Genomic DNA, 14,049 nt, shown 5'->3' on the forward strand with positions numbered 1-14,049 from the left:
AGAGACTGCACCTCTTGTAAGAGGACTTGCTCGTGAGAGGGGTCCCTGAAGAGGGACCGGGATGGGGGGCGGGAGGGCGGGGGTGAAGCAAATTGGAGGTGGTAACCTTGCTTCACCGTGCGCAGAACCCAAAGGTCCGAAGTCAGTTGGGACCATGCCGGGAGGAAGTAGGAAAGACGGCTGGAGAAGGGAGGGAAAGGATCCTGCTTTGAGACTGGTACGCCGTCCCCGGGTGCACCTTCAAAAGTTGGCCTTAGACCCTGGTAGTGCCTTTGAGGGCCCTTGGTTCTGGCCCCCTTGGGGCCGGATTGGCGCCTACGGCCACTCCGCCCACGCCTCCTACTGAGGTCCTGTCTGTTCCGAGGCGGAAAGTACAGGCGGCAGTTGGGGTCTGAAAGGTCTACGTTGGGTCACTGGGGTGTGCATGCCCAGCGATTGCTTGATGACCCTATTGTCCTTCAGGCTCTGCAACCTGGAATCAATCTTATCCGAGAACAAACCCTTGCCCTCAAAGGGATAGTGTACTGAAGCACGGGAGGCAGGTTAGAAACCTGGAGCCAGGAGATACGCCTCATGGTGATGCCTGAGGCCAAGGTCCTGGCCTCCGAGTCAGCCGCGTCCAGGGAGGCCTGGAGAGAGGTCCTGGCCACTTTTTTGCCTTCCTCCAGGAACGCGGTAAATTCCTGGCGTGAGTCCGGGGGTAGCAGTTTGGTGAATCTACCCACCTCTGCCCAGGTATTAGTTATACCGGCTCAGTAGAGCCTGCTGTTTGGCTACTCGGAGCTGGAGGGCCCCCGCTGAGTATACTTTACGGCCTAGTAGGTCCATCTGCCTAGCCTCCTTGGACTTTGGGGCGGGTGCCTGTTGGCCATGGCGCTCCCTCTCATTGACCGACTGGACTACCAATGAAGAGGGGGGAGGATGTACATACAAGTACTCATATCCCCAAGAGGGTACCATGTACTTTCTCTCAACTCCCTTTGCCGTCAGTGAAATGGAGGCTGGAGACTGCCAGAGAGTGTCGGCAGTGGCCTGGATAGTTTTAATAAATGGCAGCACCACTCGGGTGGGGGCATCCGCGGTCAGGATGCTCACTACAGGGTCCTCAACTTCCGGGACTTCCTCCACTGGGAGGTTGATATTGAGTGCCACCCTGCGAAGGAGGTCCTGATGTGCCCTGAGGTCTATCGGAGGAGGCCCTGAAGAGGAGGTCCCCGCCACAGCCTAGTCCAGGGAGGAGGAGGATGATACCCCGGGAATGAGAGGGTCCTGGATAGCCCCTTGCTCCTGGGGTGGTTCCTGCTCCAGCTGTCCCGGGGAATCCGGAGGATGGGCCGCGTGCTCTTCCGACTCCGCTGCGGGGGGGGGGCGGGAAATGGTGGCCTCTGGTGCCCGATGTTCTGAGGCAGCAGAGCGGGTCTAGACTCGGGGAGCGCCCTGGGCTTGATGGTACACCCAGGGTGTCCAAAAGGACCACTGTTGAGGCCGTATGTCCTGAGGACGTGTGTCCTGAAAAACCCCCGTGGACACCTCCGTATCACGGTCCCGGTCGTAATAGCTGTCCGCCTGGGAGGATACGGACGTCTGCCTGGACATCCATGGGGGAGCAGAAAACTCTGGAGCTGCGGTGCCAACGGATCTCGCACCCCGGGACCGTGGGGAGCGGTGCCGGTACGCAGAGCGGTACCGAGAGTGAGACCGGAACCTGCGACTGGGCCGGTGCTGGGAGGTCAACCGTGATCTCGAGTCTCTACGGCGTGATCTGCTCCAGGAGGAACCGTCCCTGGGTCGGCGCCGGGAGCTGGAGCGGTACCGGGAGTAGCAGGATGAGGAGCGAGATATCGATCAGTGCCGTGAGGCTGATCAATGCTGGGAGCTCGATCGGTGCCGTGGAGAGGATCGGTGCCGGGACTGGGACCGGTGCCGAGAGTAGGAACAACATCCCGACCTGGAGCGTCTACAGGATTGTGACCGAGAGCGGTGCCGTTCTGCTACATTGACAGACGACGGTCTAGTCAGGACCGGCTTGCCCATGGAAGGTGGTACCCACACCGGCGGTGCCGGGGATAGGGGCAGTGCCGACTCGGTCATGGCGATCAAGTCTTTCGTCGCAGAGAATGTCTCCGGAGTAGACGGCAAAGTGAGCTCTACCACGGCAGGTGCTGGGGAGCTGTCAGGCACCGGACTCGACGGCCATCGCAGGGCTGGAGTTGACGGTGCCGGTTTAGGCGGTGCCACGGCAGGTGTTGGTGCCAGGCGGTCCGACCGAGGCGCAGTCTCTGGCTGCGACGCGGGCGTTGTCGAGCCCGTCTGAGCCTTTGCCGTCTTCGACCTCGGGAAGAGGGAGCGGTGCGGGGTCAACTTCGGTGCCGGCTGTGGTCGGTGCCGGGAGTCCTTAGGCGTACCGGCGGTGCCCGGTGCCGTAGGGGTGCCTTTGCTCACCGGCTGGCTCGAGCTCGATGCCGAAGGCGAAGGAGTCAGTGCCGCTTCCATGAGGAGCTGCCTTAACCTAATGTCCCGCTCCTTCTTAGTTCTAGGCTTAAAAGCCTTGCAAATTGAGCACTTAGAAGATAAGTGCGATTTCCCCGAGGCACTTCAAACAGGAGTCGTGGGGATCTCCTGTTGGCATTGGCCTGTGACAGGCCGAGCACTGCTTGAAACCCGGTGAGCCAGGCATGAGCTCCGGCACCGGTGTGGGGACGGGCTACTCCCCAAACCCCGCTTACAATACTAACTAACAAACTATGACTATGACTATAAGTGAATCTAACTAACTATACATATATTATTATTATATATAAGAACAATTAACAACAACTATGAATACAACAACTATGAGGAAGAAGAAACTACGGGTAGCTAGGGAAAGGTGGAGGTCAGCTAAAGCCGCACTCCACTGTTCATACGACCGACACGGGCGGTAAAGAAGGAACTGAAGGGTGGCCAGGTCGGCTGGGGTTATATATTTTGGCGCCATGGCGGCGCCACTCCAGGGGGGCCCACCAGCCAACCGCCGAGTGTTGCTAGGGTAAAAGTTTCTCCAACAAACGTGCATGCGGCGCGCACACACCTGACTAGAATGGATATGAGCAATCACTCGAAGAAAGAACACAACCATCACTAACAGCACACACAAAACTTCCCTCTTTTCAAGATTTGAAAGTATCCTGTCCCCTGATTGGTCCTCTGGTCAGGTGACAGCCAGGCTCACTGAACTTGTTAACCCTTTACAGTCAAAAGAGACATGAAGTACTTCTGTTCTATTAACTTTTACTTATCTGTTTATGACAGATGGTAATTAGCACCAATACTCAAGACAATATTTGTATTTAATGAATGTTTCATAGATAATATTGGTCACATTCTACCACCAGGTTAACCTACCATCAGTCTATTCATAATAAGGTTGGTGCTTACAGAAAGGTATTAGTTGTTTAATTATAGGATGTCTACTGCCAGAGTTGGATTTTGCTTCTAATTTATCCTGTTCAAATATTTCATGGAACCATGAAAGTTAGAGATGTATTGTCTCCTTACTGGTATAAGATGGTTCGTTATGGTATTTCCTAGTTTCTCGTACTGTCTCATGTGGCTGATGTCACTTTCCTTAGATGACTAGTCCACAGTTTAATAGATCTTACTGACAGAATCATTCTCCTGGTCTTCAGCCTGCATTTTCCCTTTTCTATGTTGAAATCAAACCTGTCTAACTCAGTTTCTTCAGAAGTGTTTCTATTTCCAACTACTGACCATTTGCATTCTTGGTGTACAGCTTTGGTGGGGCTTATCAATTTAGTTTAATCCTGGAAATAACACATTTTGCCAGTATTAGTTTCTTCAGTAAACTAGAACAATATTACATAACTTTGGACTTGCATTTATGGCTTCTGCCTCAGGCCAGCCAGTTACACTGAAAGGCTTAATCTTGCAAGTTGCTGGTATTGCTTTAGTGGTAGAGGAGAATTTCCTTCTTTAAGGATCAGGCTCACACACAAGATACTTCTTAAGGTAAATGCTAGATGATTTAAAGTTGCCAAAGGAGTGTTTTGCTACTTTGGCAAGTTTCCCTTATGCTTATCGATTAGGGGCCAAATTGACTAATATGCTGGTAAGATTATCTGTTTTACATTAACAAAGCACATGGATTGCATCACAATGTACAGCCAAAGCTACAGATTTTATTTAGTTGCGCTCAAAACTAAACATTAGGTTGGTATGAGTTGTCATGTCAATTGATATCAACAAACAGTGAACCAAGGTGAATTGTTATGTATGGAATTGGAAGGGTCTGGCCATTAAGATATTGCCTATACTCTGGTTTGGTGCTGAAATCTCTGTTCCTTAGCTTCAAGTTTGCAGGTGACTGTGAACCAAGAGCAGTTGTTCAGCTAAGATGGAAGAAGGACAGGAGATAGTGGATATTGATTAATTTGGCCACAGCTTTATTCCAGAATGTCAGCGTGTACCCAGAAGATAAGAGTACAGTGCAGGTAATTCCATAACTTATGTTGGGAGTCGGGAGGGGCTACTGTAAGCCCTTCCCCTTTTCCCATCCTGGTCCCCAGCCAACCTGTTGCTGGGACTTTGCCATCCCACTTCAAATGAGGATTAAGGAGACTATAAAAGGAAGAGGGCCCCCTGCCCTACCATCATAGGAGCCCCAAAACCCCATTTCTGCTCTTTTAAAGAATATTTCCTTTAAATCCTCTCCCAATCAATTTTATCTAATCACAGTATTCCTTCCCTACGGAGTACTTGCACTGGATATCTGCCCCATCTTACATAATGAGTTATGACATCACAGCTTAACCCGTTTTACATCTACCCCCTAACTAAGTCCCCCAGACCTGCTGTGAGAAGGCTAAAAATCTCCCACCTCACCTTGTTCAGTCTAGCAGGGAGGGAGAAAATTCCTTCCCAGGCCCTGAGAAAGAAGTGATTAGTGTATTGCCTACACCAGATCATGACAAAACCTGGTATCTAGCTATGTCCATAGTGGGAGGGTCAGTGCAGCTCAGCCTGGTCCAGGTAAAAGAGGGCTTTTCCTGCATGGGCATGGACCTAAATAGTTTCCCCTCTCTTTCAATCACCTTGTGGTGGGGAGTGAGTCAGCATCTCATCACTCATCTGGTCTGAACAAGTCACTCTCTGGCCATCTAGGCCTCCAAGCCAGACAATGATCCATGTTGCTTAATGTTTGGTGAAGTCATAAGTGCAAAGAGGATAGATGTGCTGCCTAGGTATTTAGCAAGATTTTAAGTATGGACAAAATATATTGCAGTGTTGGATGTCACAGCTACCAGTGGATACTGTCACAGTTCAGGCAGCTCCACCTGTATTCCCCATCTATGATCCAACAAGGACATGGACTCTGGGCTCCAGGCTCGTCAGCCGTCACCACTCTTGGGTGGATCCCTGTTTCTCTTCCTTTTGAGTGGCTGAACAATTCTCTCTATGCACTGTTATTTCCCAAAAGACAAACTGTCAAAGCAGGCCTGCTTCTCTTCTCTCCTTAGATAGTAGACAGCGTAATTGCCAACAGTTATAAGTTACCACACAGTTCTTTCTGAGCAAGTACTTTTTATTCTTAAGGTGCAAGCATTACTGAGAAAATGTATTAAACAATAAAAGAACCTACATGCAAGCTAATAGGCTTACCAGAGATCACCTCCTCCCTCCAACAAGCTCTTTAGTTTGTGATTACTCCTTCAAATCCAGCATGGGTTTTTTCCTGTGGTTACCTGTTCATAACAGGTTTCATTGAGAACTAACCCCTCTCCTAACTGAGAGCCACTCCTTTGAGTTTGGGTAATCAAAGTGATAGAATAGGTAATCACCTGGACAAATGGTCTCCCCAGCTTCCTCTCAGGAAAGCATCAGGGGCTGAGTTCTTAGGTGGAAGTTTGCAATTCACTCTTCCCAAGTGTTCCTAGGAATTCCACTTCACATGTATGCTTCCAAAAGATCATCCTGGTCTGCTGCATTGAATATCATAGTCTTTTGGGGAGTATTGTGAGTGTCAGAGATTGCATTAATCCTGTCCTCCTCCTAAAGAAGTTGTATACAATTGCACAATCATACATAAACACTTGCATTTTTAATAAAATGAATGCCTAAAATACTTAATTCAACAAGGTTTGTCAAGATCACAGCAGAAAATTGCCATGACTGTCACAGATACAATTAAACCAGTAGCACATTAATCCAATCTATGAAAGCTCAAATCAGAGTCTGTTTGGTATCACCAATTCTTGCATAGTAGCATTTACTGTTTCTTTCCTAGCCTTTTTAAAATTGGTACTTAAGGGTGGAATTTTTAAAACCACTCAAGACTTAACAGCTCAGGTTATTTTGGGGAAAAATAAATCAATGGTACTTATGCTCAATGTTCCCTCTAACTTTTCCCATCCATGTGCAGAAAGACTTTTGTTATATGCACCAATATGAAGGTGATGGGTGACAGATCACCTCCATATTGGTGCACATAACAAAATTCATGTGGCGGGGGTGTGGCTGGGGGGGTTTGAGCGTGGGAAGGTGAGGACTCTGGCTGGGAGTATGGGCTCTGGGGTGGGTCCGGGAAGGAGGGGCTCAGGGCTCGGAGAGAGGATTACAGGGTGGGGTGGGGGTGTGAGGGCTCCGGTTGGGGTGCAGGCTCCAGGGTGGGGCCAGGGATGAGGGGTTCAGGGCTGGGACAGAGGTTTGGGGTACAGAGGGTGAAGACTCCAGCTGGGGATGAGGAGTTCAGGATGCAGGAGGGGGCTCAGGGCTGGGGCAGAGGTTTGGGGGTGAGGTCTCCAGCTGAGGCTGTGGGCTCTGAGGTGAGGCTGGGGATAAGGGGTTTGAGGTACAGGCTGCCCTGGGGCTACGACAGTGAGAGAGGGCTCCCCCCAGTGCTTTTTCCCTGCAGCAGCACCTGGGTTAGAGGGGAAAGGTGCCTCTCCCCTCCGCAGCAGCTCTGGTGCTGAGGCTGCAGGATAGGTGCCTCTCCCCCAGCCGTGGCAGGGCCGGGCTGGGGTTGGGCTGTGGCTCAGGGAGGGGCACCTTTCCCCACCTCAGCCCTGAGCGCCTGTGTGGTGCTTAATAGGCTGCTGTGTGGCGTAGAGGGAACTTAGCTTACGCTCTTTGACTCCTATCATTAGTGTCTTGAAACATCTTATCCAGTTTCCTCCAGCCTTATGAGTTGGTTTCCTCCTATTCTATAGATTTCACTTTATTAAGTTGTAGGCCTTGCTGAAGCTTTAGGCATAATTAAAAGTATAAATTAAAGTAGGCCTGGGCGAAATAGCGTCATATAAGATATTAGCTAACCAAATAAGTACATTTTTGACCAGAGAGGAGGGTACAAAAAATAACTTTATTTTAAGTAACTACATAAACACATTATTGAGATGGTATAAGAACACACTGAATTTTTGTAAAAATATATAGATTTTGTTAAAACTAGCAGGGACAAGCTATAAGGATGGTAACTAACGTGTGGAGGGTAATATATGACTTGTCTGTATTTTAAAAAAGTTATAAACAGGGCAACTTTCATTTGTCATCCTGGTATCAAGTATCATCCGACGAAGTGGGTATTCACCCACGAAAGCTCATGCTCCAAAATGTCTGTTAGTCTATAAGATGCCACAGGACTCTTTGCTGCTCATCCTGGTATGTTAACTAAGCCTTTACCTTGTCACAGACATATGTCTTAGTGTCCCTGTAACCTGTTGGACAGGGTGCTAGATCTGTTTTATTAACAATAAACCTCACCAAGCACCTTTGCCACTGAACCCAGCCCGTGGTCTGTCTTTATAAATAACACTGAGGTCTGATAAACAGAAAGCTACACCTGCTGGTACAGAGTGCACACAAGCTCCTGAAACCAGCAGCAGTGGCCACACTCTGCGGCACTAACAACCCTGGTGACTCAAACCACTAATTAGGTAAGCGGCAAGCTGCCTGCTCTGAGGGTCACAACCTTAAACAGAAAAAAAGCTTGAAGCACCTAGCTTCTGCCTCATGTCTAAGTAAAGATTTAGTAGTGCACAGGTGTATATGAGCTTACTACAATTAATTCCCTGCAGGAGAACGCTTAACTTTTATGCAGCTGGGCATCCTACTGCTAGACTAGATTAGAAAACGTACATTTAGGTTTAGCAGTTAAAAAGATGTTTGTGTGTTAGCTTCCAAGCCAGGCTCTGATGAGCCTTCGCGCATACCTAATATGCTGTGTGATTAATACATACATTTTTCACATTCTAGACTCTTCCTCAATCTAGTAGGCCTAAAGCCATATTACTCCAAGTACCCTGTGCATTGGGCTTTATCTTTGTGAGGCCTTTATGCGGTCCCTGGGTAATGTTGAAATGCAGTGGATAGAAATCTTCTCTTTTTTGAGACACTTTTCAAAACTATTTCCTAGTCACTACTAGTTTTAGGAGCCATCTGCACTAGTTTTTCTATGTATACAGAGAGAATGTTTATTCATCTTGGCATTTGAAAAGACGCAGGGCCTCTTGACTCATTGCCTGACCCTTTTTTGGCACCAAAAAGCAGAGGAAACAAAGGCAACAGTTCTAGATGATCAGATATGGTCATATCTAAACATCTATCATGAGCAGACTGTATAGGAAGTTCACCCACTCTATATTAAGAAACCTACTTGTATCCTATTGCAGCCTGTTTTTCATTATAGCTGCTTTAATATTGAGGTGGTCTGACTCCAATAGTTGATGCCTTCAAATTTGACATTTCTGGACCTACACTGAGGTGTTTTCAAGCAATCTCTCAACATATGGCCTTACCCCAGGTTAGCTCCAGTGTGAACAAAAGAGGATGCAAAAGTTGTCCATCTCATGTTACCACTATCTTGTATTCCTGCTCCACCTAGATGTCCATGGCAGTAATGTCAGGGGTATGTCTGTTATCACTCCCTTCATTGGTGGAGTCCTACAGTGCTAAGCTGAATGGTGGGAAGATCCTATTTCTCACTGTAGGGAAGAATGATCAGATTGCATTCAAAAGAGGCAAGCAAGTTGCACAGGCATAAAAAGCCTTGGGAACAGTATTCCTTCCACATGAAGTACTACAAGGCTCAGAATTAACAGGACTATGGCTGTTAGGTTAATGGAGAAGACAAAATGCAAAATATAAGTAAATCAGTCAATTCAACTGATGGCTCTTCATGGTTTGCTTATTTCAGTTTTCCAGGGTGCAAGCTAAGTGCCAGATTCGAGCTTCAAAAGCCATAACTTGATCAGCTATGTGCACAAAAGGGCATTGCATCAGTGTCAACAGTGCCTAGCTTCAACAGACAGGCCAAATGCAGAGATTCAAAATAATATGAAAGCAACAGTTACACCTGTTTGTAACACTGCACTGTGTGGTCCCTGAAATGGTGGTGTTCCTCTCTTACACAAAGAAATGAAAAATGATACCCACCTCTCCTGTGGGTTTTGACATGTCTGCTGCCTCCCCACCACAGGGCAGGCAAGCAAGGTAACAGCATGGGGATTGTGGGTATTTGAAAAAGGTAGAGGTTGGGAGTCCATGTTTAAGTTCAAGCCCTAACTACACAGATCTCAGTCAGAGGTGTGTATTCTCACCGTCCAGCTTTCCATTGTGCCACAGGAACATGGAAGCAGGTATGCTACGTTAGTACCAGACTGTGAACTTTGTTCATTCTCAAAAGGGCATGAAATCATGCAAAGTTAGTTCTCTTCTGAGTATCAAACTTCATACAACTGGTAGCTGTATATATGAAGGTAGAGGAGGAAACGATGCTTACAAGAATTTTCCCCGACATATCCTACAAGCCTGTCAAGCTCCCCTCCTTTTCTGTCCTGCCCTTTGACTTTTGCAAGTGTGATATTGAGGATATATGAGAGGAAGGTGAGGGTAGTATTTATATAATGACTGTGGCATGTTTTAGGTTAACTTTGTAAATCTACAAGTAATGTTTTACAGAGGAAACAGCACTCAAGTTACTGTATTCCAGCCAAGCTATATTCCTGTCTGGCTGAAACTTTGTCTTGCCTTTCTAGACTCCCTTCAAGGAAACAGGAAGTTATCACTAGATAATGTCTTTCAGGCTGAGTGGGAACTTTAAACTTCCAGTTGAAACTTAATCTGTTCTAGGAAGGAGGGTAAATTAACCTCCCACAGCTGTCTGCTTGTGCTAGTCCTTCCACCATTGCTGTAAACCCCATATTTTTTGTGGTGTGGACTGGGAAATTTATAGGCTTCTAAACCATTTTAAAATAGGTTTATTGGACTTTAGTTTCCTGTACTTCCAGAGCAAGAGTTTTATTGTCTTTGGACCCAATATGATTAGAAGAGAGTGGGGCTTATTTACTCACCTTTTTACTGCAGCACCTTAAAATTTTAACTGTTTAGCAGAGAAATTCCTGTTCCTTTCTGCACTGATACACTGTTCACGATTTCTCTCATCATGGCAGTATTTCTCTTCCTAGGTGGATCCAGAGACTTTTAAGGGCTAATATCAAGAGGTTAGTGTTAAGCATGTTTCACATGGTACTAGGTTAAAGGGTCGGAGGTCAGCAATAAGAACTTGGGCTGATGGGCCTATTATCCACACACCTGCTTGTGCTGATTACTCTAATACTTCCACTAGCAGAGTCTAATAATCATACTCATTAGCTTCAAGAACATGTATTTCAAAGAGGCAATATGCCCCTTGGAATGTAAATGGAACAACCAAGGAGAAGTTTAACATAACTAGTAAAAAAAAATTAATATATATTAAAGAAAGGTGGAACCAAATTTACTGCAGGGTTTCCTGTCTCTATCTAGTGTCTACTTTTTGTTGGGAGCTAGGATCCAATGAGTCCTTTACCTCTTCACTCTTTGGTTACCATTAACTCCCTGTTTCACATCTGCTGTTCACATGGACAATGGGTTGAGTTTGCGGACTCCAGAATTGCTTAGAAAAAAGGAACTTGGCATTTGCTTGCTTCTTCATCCTTCTCTGTAAACATACGGGCTATTTTTAATGTTTCAGATGATCAACTCTTGTCTCCAATTACAACTTGAGAATAGAGTAATAAAATCTGATACACGTATAGTGTACTTCACACTTTTTAAAAAAAATCCTCTTGATAATTAAGGACACATGATTGGCTGGTTTTATTCTAGCCATAACCTTTTAGTGACAAATACCAATTTTGATTTTTTTTTAAATAATTCTCATTAAAATGAAAAAGACTCTTTAAAAACATATTCTTACTAATTCAAAGATCTCACCTATACCTACTTGTTTGGTTTGAAGTAAATGATGGTTTGTGAATCACACAATTATTTGTTTTGGAAATGATCAATCCAGTTCTAATGCACATAATCAATGCTTGGTGGAAGATGATGCATCTTTAGTGTACATTTACATTCTAGTTCAATAGCTTAAAGTTGACTTTCGCATCTATTGATTTCATAAATTCGAAGGCCAGAAGAGACCATTGTGATCATCTAATCTGACCTCCTGTATAACACTGGCCATAGAGCTTCCAAAATAATTCCTAGAGCAGATCCACCACAACCCTTGTTAAATTGTTCAAATAGCTAATTTCTCTCATCATTAAAATTTTGCTTTATTTCCTGTATGCATTTTTCCAGATCAGCTTCCAGCAATTGGATCATGTTATACTTTTCTCTACTAGATTGAAGACCATATTAAAAAAATCTGTCCCCCGTGTAGGTACTAATAGACTGTAATCAAGTCACCCCTTCACCTTCTCTTTGAGCTAAACAGATTGAGCTCCTTGAGCCTCTCTCTCTAAGGCAGGTTTTCTAACCCTTAAATCATTATCATGGCTCTTCTCCAAACCCTCTCCAATGTATCAACATCCTTCATGAATTGTGGGCACCAGAACTGGACACAGTATTCCAGAAGCAGTCACACCAGTACAAGATAAAAAGGTAGAATAACCTACATGCTCCTAATTCGAGATTTCTCTGTTTAGCCCTTTTGCCACAGCATCGCATTGGGAGTTTATATTCAGCTGATTCCACCATGACCCCTAAATCTATTTGAGTCAGTTTCCCAGGGGAGTCCCCCATCCTGTAAGGCCTATGTTCTTTGTTCTTGGATATATACTTCCTCTTCATTATTTACTGCTCCCCTTCTTCCCTCAGTTTCAGTGTCATCTGCAAACTTTGTGAGCGATGACTTTGCTTCCTTCCAGGTAACTAATAAAAATGTTAAATTGCATAGGGCAAAGAATTGATACCTGTGGGATCCCACTAGAAATACACTCCTTTGATCATTTCCCATTTACAACTACATTTTGAGACCTATCAGTTAGCCAGTTTTAAATTCATGTAATGTGTGCCATGTTAATTTGAAATTTTCCTAATTTTTAGTCAGTGTTATGTGGTACCAAATCAAATGCCTTACAGACGTCTGGTATATTGCATCAGCACTATTACCTTTATCAACCAAGCCTGTAATTTCATCAAAAACATTGTTTGACAAGATCTATTTTCCATTAACCCATGTTGACTGGCATTAATTATATTATCCTCCTTTAATTCTTTATTAATCAAGTTCCATATCAGCCACTCCATTATCATGGCCAGGACTGATGTCAGACTGACAGGCATGTAATTGCCCAGGTCCTCCTGTTTAAATATTAGCACATTAGTTTTCTTCCAGTCATCTCAAAACTTCCCTGGTGTTCAGACATATTGAAAATTTGCAAGCTTCTCAGCCAGCTCTTTTAAAGCTCCTTAAAAACTTCAGTGTAGAATGATTACGAGTTCTGTTCAGTGTTAACAATGAGTTCAAATGCCATTGAATCTCAGCATTTATGGACTGGTAAACTCCATGCTTTGTCTAAATTGATGTTAACATATTTTAATTTACAAGCATTCAGACTGTAATTTTACAGCTAGTAGCTTAGTTACTATTGTGGTGTTCTGGCTCAGAGGACTTTTTATGAGAAATAGTTTCTCTGCTGTAGGTCTTCACCTCACTGAAAAGGATTTCTTTGACTCTTTGCAAGTTCCAGGAGCTTTAAAATAAAATTTCTTATTAAAACTTGTTAAGTTTACCTTAGTAAGTTATCCATACCCTGAAAAATAGTCTCTGGGGGTTGGCAATTCTCCTTTGTGAGCTTGCATTTTGTTCCTTTTATTGCTGTATAGACTCTAAAGTTTTCTCACCTACAGAAATTCAAGCTAATTTTAGAAGGGTAAATGGTACTATTCAAATAACGGAAGTTGTAAAACCAGTAAAAACTCTGGTTCTGGTAGAGAACTCAATATTGATTAGAACTTTTAAGGGGCATCTCCCCATAAAATATACATTGACCATACCAGGTACATGATCCTCAATGACAACGTGGACTTAAACAGATATATTTTTCCATACACATTCATCTAGTATTGTTGTGTGCTATGTTAATTCTCTTGAAAAACCTTTGAAAATCTAGACTACACCCAACTATGATGCCATCCCTTTGGGAACTAATAGTTTGGCAAGCTGCACTGGAGAAACTGAAGAATAAACACCAGAGTAGCTTTTTTTAATTTGAGAGGCTTGGCTTACATTTCTGTCAACAGATAAGTTCAATATTAGTGTCATTTTCACAAGTGTAATTACAGGGCTATGTCATCTATAGTACAAAACCCTGGCTGCATGGAGATGCTGAGACTCAACTATGCAGATTTACTTATGTTGGCAAAAAAATTTCAACTCAGGGAGATCCATTTTAAATCTTTTTCTTTTTTTTTTTTTTTTGGTGTGCCCATTTTAAATGCAGCTGGATGAAAAAGTATTCCATATTCTTAACTGTATTTCCAGCACAAGAGATTTCAAATACTTTCTTGTACAGTCTGTACTGTTAGGCAAAACCTATGTGCAGGAACAGTATCTTTTGTTTTGTACAGTGCTCTATATATTATACTGAGCTAGTAACAAATGTTCACGAGTTGTTTTTTCAAATGCAACTGCTGAACTTCTAGTTGGAAAATACTTTGTTTCGACCTACAAGTGTAGGGCCTTGTCCTGTTAAACATCTCATTTGGGAAATTCTTTCTCATGTAATC

Source organism: Chelonoidis abingdonii, chromosome 7, assembly GCF_003597395.2.
Source record: "Chelonoidis abingdonii isolate Lonesome George chromosome 7, CheloAbing_2.0, whole genome shotgun sequence".
Classification (NCBI taxonomy): domain Eukaryota; kingdom Metazoa; phylum Chordata; order Testudines; family Testudinidae; genus Chelonoidis; species Chelonoidis abingdonii.